This window comes from Lemur catta, chromosome 8 (genome assembly GCF_020740605.2).
Source record: "Lemur catta isolate mLemCat1 chromosome 8, mLemCat1.pri, whole genome shotgun sequence".
In the NCBI taxonomy this organism is placed as follows: domain Eukaryota; kingdom Metazoa; phylum Chordata; class Mammalia; order Primates; family Lemuridae; genus Lemur; species Lemur catta.
Window position 1 is genome coordinate 90,725,666 of NC_059135.1, and position 16,102 is coordinate 90,741,767.

The window sequence follows — 16,102 nt, forward strand, 5'->3', positions numbered from 1 at the left end:
TCTCTGCTACTCTTAGTAGATTGACTTTATCCCCAGACTGGCTCTGGTGCTTTTTGTAAGATGGTAGCCCCCAGTTCCTAGATGTCACCTACAAATAAAACCTACAACAGAAATTTTAGCTAATGAATTGTTAGGAAAAGTCTTTTGGTGTTATTGTAAAAGATTTTTCTTTCCAATAATAATAGACATAGAAAGAAAAAGTTACTCTTTTCTGCTACATGTTCTTTTTTGTATGTGACATCTGGAACTCTGACAGTCATGTCACAACCCTAAGTAGATACAGCTTGAGGACAAAGCCAACATATTGAGGAGGGCAGAAGAGAAAGACAGAATAATGCCCTCTCATTTAACCACTCTTGGCAACTGCCCTATCATAGAACTTATTATACAAGGTATTTTTGTTTATGTGTTTCATTGTCAAGGATCTTATCTTCCTGAATGCCAGAGTCCCACAAGAAATATAATAGCATTGTCTCAATCATGAATGGATTATTTTAATTCTAAAAGAATTATTCGAATTTAGAAAGGAACCAAGATACTTTATCTAAACCAGAGTTTCTCAACTTTAGCTCTATTGACATTTTGAGCCAGATAATTCTTTGTCATGGGGAAGTGGGTGGTACTGTGCATTGTCAGACATTTACTAGCATCCCTGGCCCCCACCCATTAGATGCCACTCAATTGTGACAGTCAGAAATTGCCAAATTGCCCCCAAATGAGAACTACTGATCTACATCTATCATTTTATAGATAAGATACCACACTTAGATTCAGAGAATAAAGTTACTGTCTTACTACCACACAGCTATAAAGTAGTAGAAGAAAATAGAAATCTGTGTGTACTAATTTTAAATATGTGTTCATCACATGGCTACCCCTCATCTGTGGGCCACTGTGCTTGATGAATTAATGAATCAAGCAACAATATGTGAATGAAATAATTGAAATGTATTAGTATTAGGTTTGGCTGTGAGTGAACAGAACTCAAAATAAGAGTGTTTCAAACAAAATACTTCTTTCTCATATAAACCCAAACCTGGTAGAGTGGATCTATTACCAAGATTCTAACTTCTTATATCTCCTTGTTTTAGTAACATAAAATATAGTTTCTGCTTCAAAGTCCAAAATGGCTGCTTTACTTCTGGCCATAATATCCTCATTTAAGTCAGGAGGAAGAAGGAGAAGAGGCAGGAAGTGTTCATGATACCCCATCTCTAAGAACATATCACATTCACCACTCCATTTACATGTCCCCGCTTGAATCAGAATCTAGCTGCAAGGGATGCCAGGGAAAGTAGCCTTTACCTTGGGCAGCCATCTGTCCATCTAACCTTAATCATCCTTTAATTGGTGAATAAAAGGAGAATAAAGGGATGAGTGTCTTAACTACAGGAAGGACAGAAAAGGAAAGAACAAAGCAAAGGAAGGCAAGAAGTGAAAGGAAAAAGGAAGAATATAAATGTAAACTGCCTGGCACAGAGTAGATCCTCAGTAAAGATGAGTTCTCTTTCATCTTTCAATCATTTTCTTCCTGTGGAAGTGGTTCTTTAATCACTGACATTAGCTGTTCTCTCCATAACAGCATAACCCAAATGCAACCGAATGCATTAAAATTAAATGCAATTTTTCTGGTCTTTTTTTTTTTTTTTTTTTTTTTTTGAGACAGAGTCTTACTCTGTTTCCCAGGCTAGAGTGCCATGGCGTCAGCCTAGCTCACAGCAACCTCAAACTCCTGGGCTTAAGCGATCCTACTGCCTCAGCCTCCCGAGTAGCTGGGACTACAGGTATGCGCCACCATGCCCAGCTAATTTTTTCTATATATATTTTTAGTTGGCCAAATAATTTCTTTCTATTTTTTTGGTAGAGATGGGGTCTCGCTCTCGCTCAGGCTGGTCTCAAACTCCTGAGCTCAAACAATCTGCCTGCCTGGGCCTCCCAGAGTGCTAGGATTATAGGCATGAGCCACCATGCCCAGCCAATTTTTCTGGTCTTTTTCTTCAGAGAACTGAGAGTTTCATCTCTTTACCCTATTTCTGAAAGGACTTCCATCGTAAAACTTCGTTACCATCATTATTACTATTATCATTGTTTTATTCTGGAGCTGTATTTTGCTGCTTTCTGGCATTAATTTATCACATCAGCTGGGCTTACCACATTTATTTTTAAGCTACTTACCCAGAAAAACTGTAGGAACACAACATATTATTATTGTTTTTATCTCCTGCTCATTTCACAGCAAACGGGGTAGGAAATACGTTGCTTGACAGATGGTTATTAGAGAACTTTTTCAGGTCAATCACAAACAATGTGGGCTTTTTGTTTACAAGGCTGATTATGCACTAGAAGGTTATATTTAAGGAATTGGCTGAACAGTTTACACTGTTTTCAACTAAAACTTGAGGCTGAATTACTTTTAGTTTTAGATTTAAAATGAATAATTCCATTTAAGTTCATCGTGCTTAGAAAACTATGTGCCCAGAAGAAATGATTTATTTATTTATCTATTCATTCAAAAAACTTTTCAGTGTGTGTCAGACATTATTCTTCTAAATGCGCAAGGATATTGCATTCTATTAGATGTTCGTAGGATATTACACCCTCCTAAATGAAAGATTTTCAGATCTGTGTCATCTCCTGTAAAATATGCTTCCTGACACCCCAGGCTGGGGTTGGCAACTTTCCTCTGCCTTCCCATGGCAGTGTACCCTGCTATCATACTTCTTTCCCTGGAGAATCACAATTGCTTGTTCCCTTTCCCATCCTCCTCCTACTTTGCAATCTCTTTGAATAGAAGGATCCTTTTAGTCACCTCTTAATACTGTGTACCTAGCACTCAACAAAAGTTGGTTGGATGAGTAAAGAAAAAAATTATAATTTGTAATGTTATTTAATTCAACAAAAATGTAAGCAATTGAGATATACACTAAAAGTTGTTCAAAAAATGTATATAATAATGTAGATTAGAAAAGTCACAGAAGGCTTTAAGGAAAAAAGCAATGAGAATCTTACCCAAAAAGGCATTAACCCCGTCTCATCAGGAACTATTCTTACTACTCTAAGTAGTTGCAACTTGTGTGGCAACATGTCAAGTCGAAGAAGAAAGTCTGAGATAGTTGATTCCATCTCTAGCTAGTGAAATTATACTACAGTTGCAAATTTTAAGAATTGGCTCTTGAAAAATTACCATTTTCTACAGAAATGCCTGTGTAACAGATATCTGCTTGAGTGGCTAATGCTTTCTCTTTACTCTCCTGGGTTCCCTGTCATGGGGTAGATGAATTCAAACTGGCTGACAGGCTGGCAGTTCCACAGCTGCCAATGTCACTGTGAGATCGATTTGATCAGCGGAGACTTTGCAGTGACCTGATAGAAGATGAATTAGGAATGATGAAATGGTAGATCACTTTGTTTTATAACAAAAACCACATTCAAACCAGGTAAATTTATGCAAATTTAGCACATTTTGCAGACATTAACTTTAGATACTGGAACTTACTTAAAATGGCTTCAAAACTCAGTAATTCTATTCTTTTTCTCTAGAACACCATATTGTGTTTTGCTCTATATTTCTAACAAAATGTTATTAAAAACACCCAGAATAGGGGAAACTGTACCATGCAATATGATCTCACTAATGGATTTTAGAGTGCTTAATAGGCAAGCAACAGACCATTAAAGGAAGCCAATCCGAATGTGCACCTCTTTTCCTTCTCTCTGTCATATTCTCTGGTGCTTTACTTCAAATTGACTAGTAAAATATGCTTTATACTTTTTATTTTCACCTATTTAAGTGACACTTCTGAAGAAAATTCTTTTTGCACTGTTCTATAAAGTAGTGTCTACACAAAGAACAGAGCTGCAATTTCACTCATTTAATCTTTTCTCTTGCCTTCCTACCTCTAATTCTTCTATTCAATGCATGTTTATGACACTTATTCTATGTACAGCCCATCCCTGGTCATGGGAAAAGCAAAGCAAACACATATACTCTTTTTAGGTCACTCTCATCAATTATGTTAGCTGAAATATTCCCTGATGCCCCAGAATTGGTGATTCTTCACCCATAGTGAAGAAAAAGACATGAAGCTCACTGTTCTAAAGAGAAACCCAAACAACCAGTGAGAGATGTCATCTTTAGGACATTTTAAAAGGCCATTAAACAAGTTCTGCTACTCCATCTCCATCACTGCCCATCTCATATCTCATCTTTTATTTAAAAACTAGGAGAGATAGGTAGATGATAGAATCATTGTAGCTGTACGTTATCAGCTATCTGGGTCTGCTAAAGCTTTACCCTGTCTTCCCCAAGGGGGAGAGGAAAATCAGTTTCCTTACCACCAATGGAGGTGAGGGAAGCTCAAAGAAATTTCATTTGTAGACACTGGGGCTGCCTTCAAGGAGGATGACTGACATCTTATTCCACGATTTGATGTTTGTTTATGCAGCAGACTTGCTGATTTGCCTTCTAAGCCTCTGGAAGCAGCAAAAGAGGAAACATGGAAAAAAGCTAGCAGGGCAGAGATGAAGTAGGATCCTCTAGTCGAGCAAATACATGTGAGTTTCTAACATGCCAAGAAGACATTGTGTGGGATAGAGCAGCTGTGAGGCAAGTATCCCACCCAAGAAGAAGGGCAAGGAGACCTCATCAGCAAGAAGCTGTGAAGTACTGTGCAGGAGTCAAGAAAGTCTAGATTGTGAAACAATCTAGGTATGTTGCTTCCTTTGTCCAGAGGGGGAGACTGTTGTGTGTTGTTTAGAGTTTTTTCTATCTCAGTTGGGGGACTGCTTCTGATGGGTCCACCCCCAGAGGATTGGCTTGACCTAAGACCGGTTTGGCAAGTTAAGTCACTGTGTTGTGGACTTTCATTAGCAGGCAGGATTCATACTATTTGCAAGCAGAAAGTCTCTCCCTCTCTCTCTCTTTTTTTTTTTTCCCTGTCTTTTGGTTCTTCCTCTAGTTGGGTGGTTTCTTGATACAGTGGCTATTATTATAGGGTACACATTCATAGTTACTTATGTCCCCCCTAAGAAACACTGGAAGGACTAAGGAGAAGCAAATGAAAATTGTTCCAAAATAAATATATAAATAAAAATAATAAATAAAGAAAAAAAAAAAAAAAGAAAGAAAGTCTAGAAATGTCAAGCCAGAAACTCCCATGTCAGGGAATGGTGAAGGAAAGAGGACTCCTCACAAAGTTCCCTAAAGAACTCTCATATCTGTCCCATAGGAGAGCTAGCATTTAGATATCTGACACACAAAAAGGCATTTCTGGCCAGTGAGGTTTAGCCAGAAACACAGTAATCTCTAAGAGAGAAAAACTAACAGATAACCAGCTACCTAACTTTTGCACTGCCATTTCTTCTATTCCTTTTTCTAGGTCCCCAACTCCAGAGATGAGAGAACCAGAAGTGAAAATGAAGGAATAATAAAAACAGATCATGACTCATGACATTCAAAGGCAAAGTAGACAAAGTAATAAATAAGCAGGTCATATCTCACTCCCACTGGGGGTCTCATTCTACAAGGCACCCTGGAATTCCACTGCAGAAAGAGGAGAGGAGAGAAGATTGGAATTTAAGTTACTCTGGACCGAACTGGACTTTGATTTTATAATACCAAGCCATTTTTAAAATGATATATTTTTCCACTTAAATCAATAATCCATTCATATGTTGGAAATATCCAAACAATGATACGATACTATCTTCTCCCATCTCCTCCATTTCCTTGTAGATAACAACTTTTATTAAATTCTTGTGAGTTTATTTCCTATATAAAAGGAAAAGATTATTGTGTATTTTATAAAAGGCCCATTTGTCTATTCTTTCTTATACAAAACTTAAATCTGATATGCCGTCTACTGCTCTGAGTCTTGATTTTTTCCTTAGGAATTTTTATGCCGATCTTTCCCTATCAGAACATAAGAATGTTTTCATTCCTTTTCATGTTTATATAATATTAAATGAAATAGATTTATGAGATTTTTTAACAACACATGAGCTCTTAAAACCTGTAAGTTACTTAAAAAGTATAGAATCTACCAGATATTATTTCAGATTTGACAAAGCATGATTACAGATGATAATTTGAAAAAAAAATCAAGTTCATCTCCTACCAAATTCTGGTTGTTTAATGAGGAGTTTTTCCACTAAAATTTTTATGTTTATTCTTGAAATTCATGCTTAGGTTCATTTATACAAAAGCTCTTTTAGGTATCACATAAGCAACTGAGCAAATTTAAAACTGAATTATTTCCCCCAATAACACCTGCATATTTATTTCTACAATTCCCTTTAAAATAGGGCACAGTCCCTGTGATACCTTTTGAAGCAGAATGTCATGGCTTCCTCCAGCTTTCCCAGCAGTGCTAGAGCAGTGCTGATAGGCTGGCTGACTTCAAGGCAAGTTAGCAGACCTCAGTACTAGGGCTGTGGTTTGTCTCTCAAAATACCATTCTGTGAAAGTGTGGGACCCAGGAGTGCAAGTTTTCCAAGTCTATCTAGCCCCACCTGACTCAACTCCCATGAGAGGGTTCCTAAAAGATAATTGCACAAACGTAGGGGCCAAACAAGTTAAAACTTTAGATACTTTGAATTATTTCCTACAAAACTAGTGTTGTTGACTAGTTAGGTTGGCTGAACAACAGAGAAAGATTTTGCCTAGGCCTCGGGAAGATTTCAGTGATCCACAGTGATCCCATTGCCTCCTTGTCCCTTTCCCCAGAACTTGGTCATGCCTTGGACTCTGATGATGAGAAATACCTATTCAAGGAAGACCATGCTGAGATAGTGCAAGCCAGCTGGAGAAATCAGCATCTATCTTAATGCTTAAAATTGGGTGGAGCAATTTTCCAGCAGAGTAGCATTGACCCCTCTCACTACTTGCAAGGAGGGGGACAGAGAGATTTCTGGGGGACTATTCTCATCCTATTGGAAATATTTTACTCTTACCTGTAATCACCTGTCAAAGTACCTAGGCTTTGTGTTGTCTTTTGTTTAGATCTGCTAGAAACTGCTTTATGTTGCCCATATTGAAATAGATGGTGGAGAGAAAGCAAAAGGATTCACCTATAGAGAGTTTGTGTAATTAAAAAAAAAATACCCGAGAGACAAAGTAAATGGGTTTTAATATAGCAAAACAAATCACACCCAAAGTATAACTTTGGAATGCCCTAAAATTGAGAATGCACTGAGAAGGGCACAACATCATTTTTGTGTTGTTCTTGACAAAAATCCATAACATCATTCTAATCATGGGAAAATATCACAAAAACCCAAACTGAAGGATATTCTACAAAATAACTAACCAATACTTATTAAAAGGAATGCTAAGGACATTAAAGACAAGGAAAGACTAAGGATTCCTTTAGATTTGAGAGGATATAGGAGATAATAACAAAATATAATATAGGATCCTGGATTAGATCCTAGAACTAAAAAATAGGAAAAAGTCGTAAAAATAGAAGAAAAGTAGGAACATTTGAATATGGAATGTAGTTTAGTTAACAGTATTATGCAAATGTTAATTTTCTGATTTTGATCACTATATTATTGTTATGTAAGGCACTAACATTAAGGAAAGGTGGGTAAGTGGTATATGAGGACTCTTTGTATTAATTTGCAACCTTTCTGTAAATTACAGGAATTAATTCAAAGTAAAAAACTTAAAGAGTAATACATTAAGACATATATTATCTATACTACATATATGCATACAGTCTCTCTCTCTCTCTCTCTCTCTCTCTCTCTCTCTCTCTCTCTCTCACACACACACATACATCCACCATTCTGAAAATATTTCTGCAACAAATTACATAGAAAATCAAGGTAAAAAATACAGCATCTTTTCAAAGAGGGACGTGAAAATTTGCATTTCTAACAAGTTCCCTGGTGATGCAGATGCGGCTGATCCCAGGAACGTGCATTGAGAAGCAGGGAAGTGAGAACTGCTGAACTAGGAGGTAAAGATAATGCCATCCGGGCTTTTGGCTTTCGTACCACTGCACCAACACAGATCTTGTCAGGGTTATCAAATTACTTGGGTTATTAGTAGCCTTTGCCACTTATGATTGCTTTCACCTGAAATATTTTCTTAAGTTCTAAAACACTGCTTTCCTGAGATTTTAGTGTTTTTTCACCATAACTTCACTGGCCATGACTCCTCAGTCTCCTTTGCTCCTCCTCACCTTTCAAGCACTAAATGCTAAAGTGAATCAAGGTTTAGTCCTTCAATCATTGCTCTATGTACACACATTCTTTGGATGGCAGCCCCATTCTATGACCAAATAGCATTGCATGTGAAAATTCATAAATTTATATCTCTGGATTAGACCTCTCCAGTGAACTTCCAACTCACATATCCATCTGTTTCCCTGCATATTTTCCCTTAGATATATAATAGATTCATAAAATTTAAATGAGCTTTTTATTCCTCTCCCCATAACCTGGTTATTCAACAATCTTCCCTCTCCCAGAAAACAGCAATTCAACTTTTGTACAATTTTTCAGGTAAAATACATATTTGTCCTAGTTGCTTTTCCTTTGATTATATTCTGCTACTAGTCAATGTCCCAGATTCAGCTCTTGCTTTTTTTCCACTCAGCGGATAGAATGATCTTTATACATAGTAAGTAAAATTAGCCCAAATCCTAACAAAGCCAACATCCTTTCAACAGTCAAAAGATCCTCCCAGATCTGCCCCATGTCTCACTGACATGAACTATTATCACTCTTACCCCTCCAATTTCAATTCATCCTCCTTCTAGTTCCTCCCACACTATCCCACAGGATCCTGCTTTTTCTATCTTGCCTAAAACATTCTCCCATTCCTTTAAGCTTTTAGGAATCTGTTCAAATGTTGCTTTAATAAGCTTTCCATGCCATCTTTACATAAAATTGCAGACTTCTAAGACTCCCTGACTCATTTACCTTGTTTCTTTTTTCTCCACAGCACTTCCAGAAAACTTACATACTATATAATTAATTGTGAACTATATATTTATCTCTACAGAAAATTAGACAATTAGAATACAGGTACATGATGGAAGGGACTTTGCCTCTGCCATTCACTGCTGTTTTTATACCTTAGACATTAGTTCTTGGCATACAATAGTTGGTCAATAAATATTTGCTGAATTAATGATTTTACTCAGAATGCAGCTCAGAGATAAAAAAATCTCAAAGATAGACTAAGAAATATGGAAAATAAAATGAGTGGTTCTAATATTCATCTAATTGGAGTTCTGAAAGAAGAGAATAGAGAGAATGGGGCACAGGCAATATTTGGAAAAAAAATGGTTGAAAATTTCACAGAATTTATGTAGGGCATAAGTCTTCAAAATTCAGGAGTATAATGAATCACAAACAGTATAAATAGAATGAGATCTATACTTTAAAAAATTGTAATGAAACCAGAGAGCATCAAAGACAAAGGTAAGATCTTCAAGACCGCCAGAGAAAAAAGTCAGAATAATTACAATGGAAAGCTACACCATGGCAAAATATTTTGATGCAAAAATGGAGGACAGAAAACAGTGCATATTAAAATGAAAGCATAGAGAGATACGTTCATTAGCTTACTCCTCTCTCCTGGACTGCTGAAGAAGCATGATTAAAGCCTCTTCCAACTGCCATCATGTCTAAGTCAGAGTCTTCTAAAGAACCCAAACAGCTGCAGAAGCTGCTCATCCAAGAGTTGAGCTTTAAAATGACCCATAGGAGTCTGAGGAGCCATTCTGAGTAATGTGGAATGCTCACAGACTGTGTGGTAATGAAAGATCCAAACCCCAAGTGCTCCAACAGCTTTGGGTTTGTCACATATGCCACTGTAGAGGAGGTGAATGCAGCAATGAATGCAAGACCACACAAGGTGGCTGGAAGAGTTGTTTAACCAAAAAGAGCTGTCTCCAGAGAATATTTTCAAAGACCAGGTGCTCACTTAAGTGTGAAAAAGATCTTTGTTGGTGGCTTTAAAGAAGATACTTAAGAATATTGCCTAAGAGACTATTTTGAACAGTATGGGAAAATTGAAGCGATTGAAATCATGACTGACCAAGACAGTGGCAAGAAGAGAGGCTTTGCTTTTGTAACCTTTGATGACCATAATACTGTGGATAAGATTACCATTCAGAAATACAATACTGTGAATGGCCACAACAGTGAAGAAAGGAAAGCCTTGTTGAAGCAAGAGATGGCTAGTGCTTCAACCAGCCAGAGGTCGAAGTGGTTCTGAAAACTTTGGTGATGGTCATGGAGGTGGTTTTGGTGGGAATGACAATTTTGGCCATGGAGGAAACTTCAGTGGTTGAGGTGGCTTTGGTGGCAGCCATGGTGGTGTGGATATAGTGGCAGTGGGGATGGGTACAGTGGATTTGGTAATGATGGAAGCAATTTTGGAGGCGGTTGAAGCTATGATAATTTTGGCAGTCATAACTATCAGTCTTCAAAATTTGGGCCCAGGGAGGAAATTTGGGAGGTAAAACCTCTGGCCCCTGTGGTGGTGGAGGCCAATACTTTGCCAAACCATGGAACCAAGGTGGCTATGGTGGTTCCAGTAGCAGCAGCAGCTATGGCAGTGGCAGAATGTTTTAATTACTCCCAGAAAGAAAAGCTTAGCAGGAGAGAAGAGCCAGAGAAGTGACAAGGAAGCTACAGGTTACAATAGGTTAGTGAACTCAGCCAAGCACAGTGTTGGCAGGGCCTAGCTGCTAAAAAGAAGATATGTTTTAGACAATAATTATGTGTATGGGTAAAAAACTCAAGGACTGTATTTGTAACTAGTTGTATAACAGGTTGTTTTATTTTCTGTTCTGTGGGAAGTGTAAAGCATTTCAACAAAGGGTTTTAATGTAGACTTTTTTTTTTTGCACCCATGCCATTGGTTGCTAAATGCAATAGTCTAATTATGATGCTGAATAAATGCACTTTTTTTTAATGTGCTGTGTAAAGTTAGTCTACTCTGAAGCCATTTTGGTAAACTTCCCCAAAAGTGTGAAGATAGAATCCCTTCAGGGTGATACCAGGTTTTATTTGAAATTCATTTACAACCTGCCTGGGTAGAGAAGTCATTGTCTTCTGAAACTTTGGTGTAGTTGAACTGACAGTTACTGTTGTGACTTGAAGTTCACCATTAAAAGGGGTCATCCAGGGAAAATCATGGAACTATTGGTTATAAAGTTTATTGTTGGCATATCCTATGCAATATATCTAAACTGAATAATGGTACCAGATAAAATTGCAGATTGGAATGAAGCTTGTGTATCAACCATTATCATGTGTAGTCAATAAGCGATTTAATCCTCTTGAAAAACAATAATAAAATGAAATCACTGAGAAAAAAAAATGGTCATCCTGGAATTATATATCAGTCTCTTTCAAGAACAAGAGATAAATTATGAAATTTTCTGATGACAAAAAAAGTGCATTGCCTATAAATCCTTACTAAGAGTAAGCTTTAGGAGGAAGAAAAATGAGATGAAAGAATAAATGATGAGCAAAAAATAGGTACATATATGGATGACTAAACATGTCTGAAATAATAACTACAATGTCTAACAAGATAGAACAATATAAAAATAGATTACTAGAAACAATTACATGTACGCATGTAAGCCAAATTCAAGCTAAAGGAAATCAATGCTATACTGTTTACATGGCTTTACAATGTGTTAGTCTAGACACCCTCTCTGTCATATTATCTTAACACAGTACTAGTTTTTTGAAAAGAAAACAAGTCGCAACCTAAGTATAGGAGATCTCAGAAAGATAAACTAGTATTTAGACAAAATATTATATAACTAATAAATTAGTAACTATCCACAGAAATAAGTTTTTAAAGTTTTGACTAAAACTTTTTTCACCTTTTTATTTTATTGTTTCTTTAAGTATAGTCTTCATGTTGTATATTAGATCTCTTTACTTATTTATTGTAGAGTTACATCCTAGAGTACAAACTGCAACTTTGTACATTTTGATCTACTTCCTCCCAAGTCCCTGTTCCCCTCCCCTTGGTAACCACTGTTTAACTCTGTTTCTATGCATTCATTTTTTAACTCCACATGAGATCATGCAGTATTTTCCTTTCAGTATCTAGCTTAATTCACTTAGCATGATGTCCTCTAGTTTCATTTATGTTGCAAATAACAGGATATCCTTCATTATTAAAGCTGAAAGATATTTTGTTGTATAAATATACCACAATTTCTTTACCTATTCATCCATTGATGGGCACTTTGGTAGTTTCCATATCTTGGCTATTGTGAATAATGCTGCAATAAACATGGGAATGCAGCTGTCTTTACAAGATGGTGATTTTACTTACTTTGGATATATGCTAAGCAGAGAGATTGCTGGGTCATATGGCAATTCTACTTTTTAATTTCTTTAGGAACCTCTCTGCTGTTTTCCACAGTGGTTGTACCATCTACATTCCCATCAACAGTGTACAAGGGTTCCCTTTTCTCCATGCCCTCACCATCACATATCTCTTTCTTTTCTGACAATAGGCATCACAATAGGTGTGAGGTGATATTTCATTATGGATTTGATTTGCATTCCCCTTATAATTAATGGTGATGAGCATCTTTTCACGTATCTCTTGGCCATTTGTATGTATCCTTTGAAGAAATATCTGTTCAAATCCTTTGCCTATTTTTAATTGGATTATTTTTTTTCACTATTGAGTTGTAGGAATTCCTGATACATTTTGGAAATTAACCCCTTATTAGATATATGGTTTGGAAATATGTTCTCGTATTCTGTAGGCTGCCTTTTCATTCTGTCAGTTGCTTTCTTCATTTCCTATAATTTGTGCATTCATATGCTTAATGGTGTTCCATAGGTCCCTTATGCTTTCTTCACTATTTTTCATTCTTTTTTTTCTTTTTTCCCTCCAATTGGTTAATTTAAAATGACCTGTTTTTAAGTTCACTAGTTTTTTCTTCTGCATAATCAAGTCTGCTGTTGAAGCTCTCTATTGAATTTTTCAGAGCTGTCATTGCATTCTTCAATTCCAGAATTTCTGTTTGTTTCTTGGTATGGTTACTTATTTTGTTCATGTATTATTTTCCTGATATCATTTAGTCATCTAGCTGTATTCTCTTGTAGCTCCCTGAGACCCTTTAAGATGATTATTTTGAATAATTCTTTGTCAGGAAATTTATAGACCTACATTTTTTCAGGTCAGTTAGTAGAGATTTATGTTGTCTCTTTTTTGTGACATAGTTCTCTTATTTTTTCATGTGTCTTGTAACTTTGTGTCGCTATCTACACATTTGAAGAAGCAGCCACTTCTTCCAGTCTTTATGTACTGATTTCATCAGTAAAGGACCTCCACCATTCAGCCCCCAGCTAGAGATTCCGGGAGTCTCTCAAATGTTTTCTGTGGATGGGCATGCTCCACTCCTCTCATGAGGGAGAAGTCTCATAGTATGTGCCTTCTTCCCATTACACAGAGCGATCCAAGTCTTCACAAACCTCCCACCCGTTTTCTCTAGGGAAGTGCACTGAAATGTTGAGATCTGGAGTGCAAGCTTCACTTTTTCCCTTCTTTCTAAAGGAGTAGAATCTGGGTTGTTTGCCTTCTCCTTGTCCTACAGAGCTGTGCCAGCTGTTGAGCACTGCCTTCCCCCTTTCCCTAAAGCAGTACACTAAAATGCCAGAACATTTGGTAAAATCACCAATTATCTCCCTCTCTCTTTAAGGAAATGTCTCATAATTTTTCACCTTCTCTCTCAGTCCCACAGACTCATGCTAGATGCTGACAGCTGTCTCTCCCTTTTCCCTAGGGGAGTGTCCTGGGATACTGCAAGGCTGGTACAAGCTCCACTTCTCTCTCTTCCTCCTGAAGGAGAAGTCGCCGGATGTGTACCGCCTCTCAGTTCCATAACACCTTGCAGGCTGCTTGACCATGTGCTTTTAAATAATTTGAATAACCCCAGATGGAACACTAGAAATCCCCAGAAAAGACACATAGTTTTTTCATTCTTTGTAAAAATCACAATAAAGACTCATCTAGGCACACACCATTTCAGTAATTACAACAGCTTAATAGGGTTTTGCAATATTTCTAACTGGTTAGTGTGTCAAAAATGACAAATTTCAGACTCAACAATCTTTTCATGCAATTCTTTAAAAAGCCATAGAAAAAGCATAATAGAAAGCATGTAACACAAAGGTTTCTGTCTCCTTCATTTTCTCCTTCTTTTAGTTACCTCTCATACTAGCTACATCTTTTAAGAAAGGGTAATTTAAGAACTTACAGCAGCAGAGATTCAAGCCAACTGCACTCTATTTAAAGAAAATGTGAGTCTAAGTGCCACACTCTACACACCCGGGCACCAGGGCAGGATGGGTGTTCATAAATCTCATGCAGATCTAAGAAGGCAAGACTCTGGAACATGATGGATGTGTAACAAGCCTCTCATGGACCTATTTCTGGAGGTATGTATCTACTTATAAGAGCAAGAGGACCAGAATTGTGTGATACAGCATTTGTTCATGCATTGAACAAGCTTATTTAGCACCATCTCTATGCAAGTCACTTTGTATAATCTGGATGATTTAGAACATTAACTTATTAAGAGCTGCTTCCCAGATCGATCCTATGTGTACACAAAGGCAATGGCTATTAACATGATTTAGAGGATGCTACAAGGCCTCCTATGTTCAAAACTGTCCCTTCTCATAGCTTGGTGTGGCTTTATCTACTCCTGTTTTTGTCCTCATATTCTTGTTTAAAAAGTCCTCTTTGGCTGAGCTCAGTGGCTCATGACTGAAATTCCATCACTTTGGGAGGTCGAAGCAGAAGAATCATTTCAAGCCAGAAGTTTGAAACCAGCCTGGGAAGGATAGTAAGAAACCATTTCTACAAAAAAATTAAAAAATTAGGCAGGTATGGTGGCATATACTTTTAGTCCTAGCTAAGAAGGCTGAAGTGGGAAGATCTCTTGAGCCTAGGAGTTTGAGGCTGTAGTGAGCTATAATCATGCCACTGCACTCCAGGCTGGGCAACTGAATGAGACCTGTCTCTAAAAAGTATATATATAATTCTCTTTGATTAAGCAACCAAAAAAAGGAAAGCTTCATTCCATTATTCAATAATAATTATTATTATAAGTATAGAGTTGGCCCCCTGCATCCACAGGTTCCATGTCTATGAATTCAACCAGCTGCAGATGGAAAATATTTAAAAAATTTTAAAATACAGTAATAAAAATTAATACAAATTAAAAAAACAGTACAATATAGCAAGTATTTACATAACATTTATATTGTGTTAGGTATTATGAGTAATCTACTGGTGATTTCAACTATATGGGAGGATGTGCATAGGTTATATTGAAATACTAGGTCATTTTCTATGAGGAATGAGCATTCAAGTGTTTTGGTATCCTGAAATCAAACGCCCATGGATATTGAGGGACAACTGCAATAATAAAGCCTAATGAGCTCTTTGACTCTATGTTTGGGTCCTTTGACTCTATGTTTGGGTCCTACATGTGCCCATATAGCCTTTCAACATATTTTTTTTTTATTTTTACAAAAATTAACAGTGCAACCAAAGGGCCCTAACAGATACAAGTAAAAAATCAGTTTAGCAGATAAATTAATTATTTCCAAAGAACCTTCAGATCCCAGAAATATCAGATGCAAGGCAGCTCATTTTACAACATGGCCATCATAAAAATATTTGGTTGGTTAGGGTTGGTTAGCTAGGAGTGGCTGCAATAATGGGGAATAGACAGGAGCAGGAATTGACAAAATTTAAGGATTCATTAATTCAATAAATATTTATTGACTATTTCTCTATGCCAGGCCCATGATACGTGCTAGGGATATATCAATGAAGATGATAGACATGGCCACTGATTTCATCTCTGTGAGAGGGACCTAGTAAAAATCAAGAGAACACATAAATAATATAATCAATATTGTAATTTCTGCCATGAAAGAAACAAGGCAGATGCAACAGCATAAATATACATTAAAAATTATCCAGCCAGAGAGTGACATTGAATGCAGGAGTTCTTTTTATCACTTAACACAAAGTGGGACAATACAATTAGAGGTAGTAGCATTGAGGAAAGGGGAGGTAAAGAAAATA

At 36.9% G+C, this 16,102-nt stretch overlaps 1 pseudogene; it reads left to right on the plus strand.

Moving 5' to 3' along the window:
• The first annotated feature begins 9,634 nt into the window (after nucleotides 1–9,634).
• LOC123643514 lies at nucleotides 9,635–10,590 on the plus strand (annotated as a pseudogene).
• Nucleotides 10,591–16,102: the final 5,512 nt, after the last annotated feature.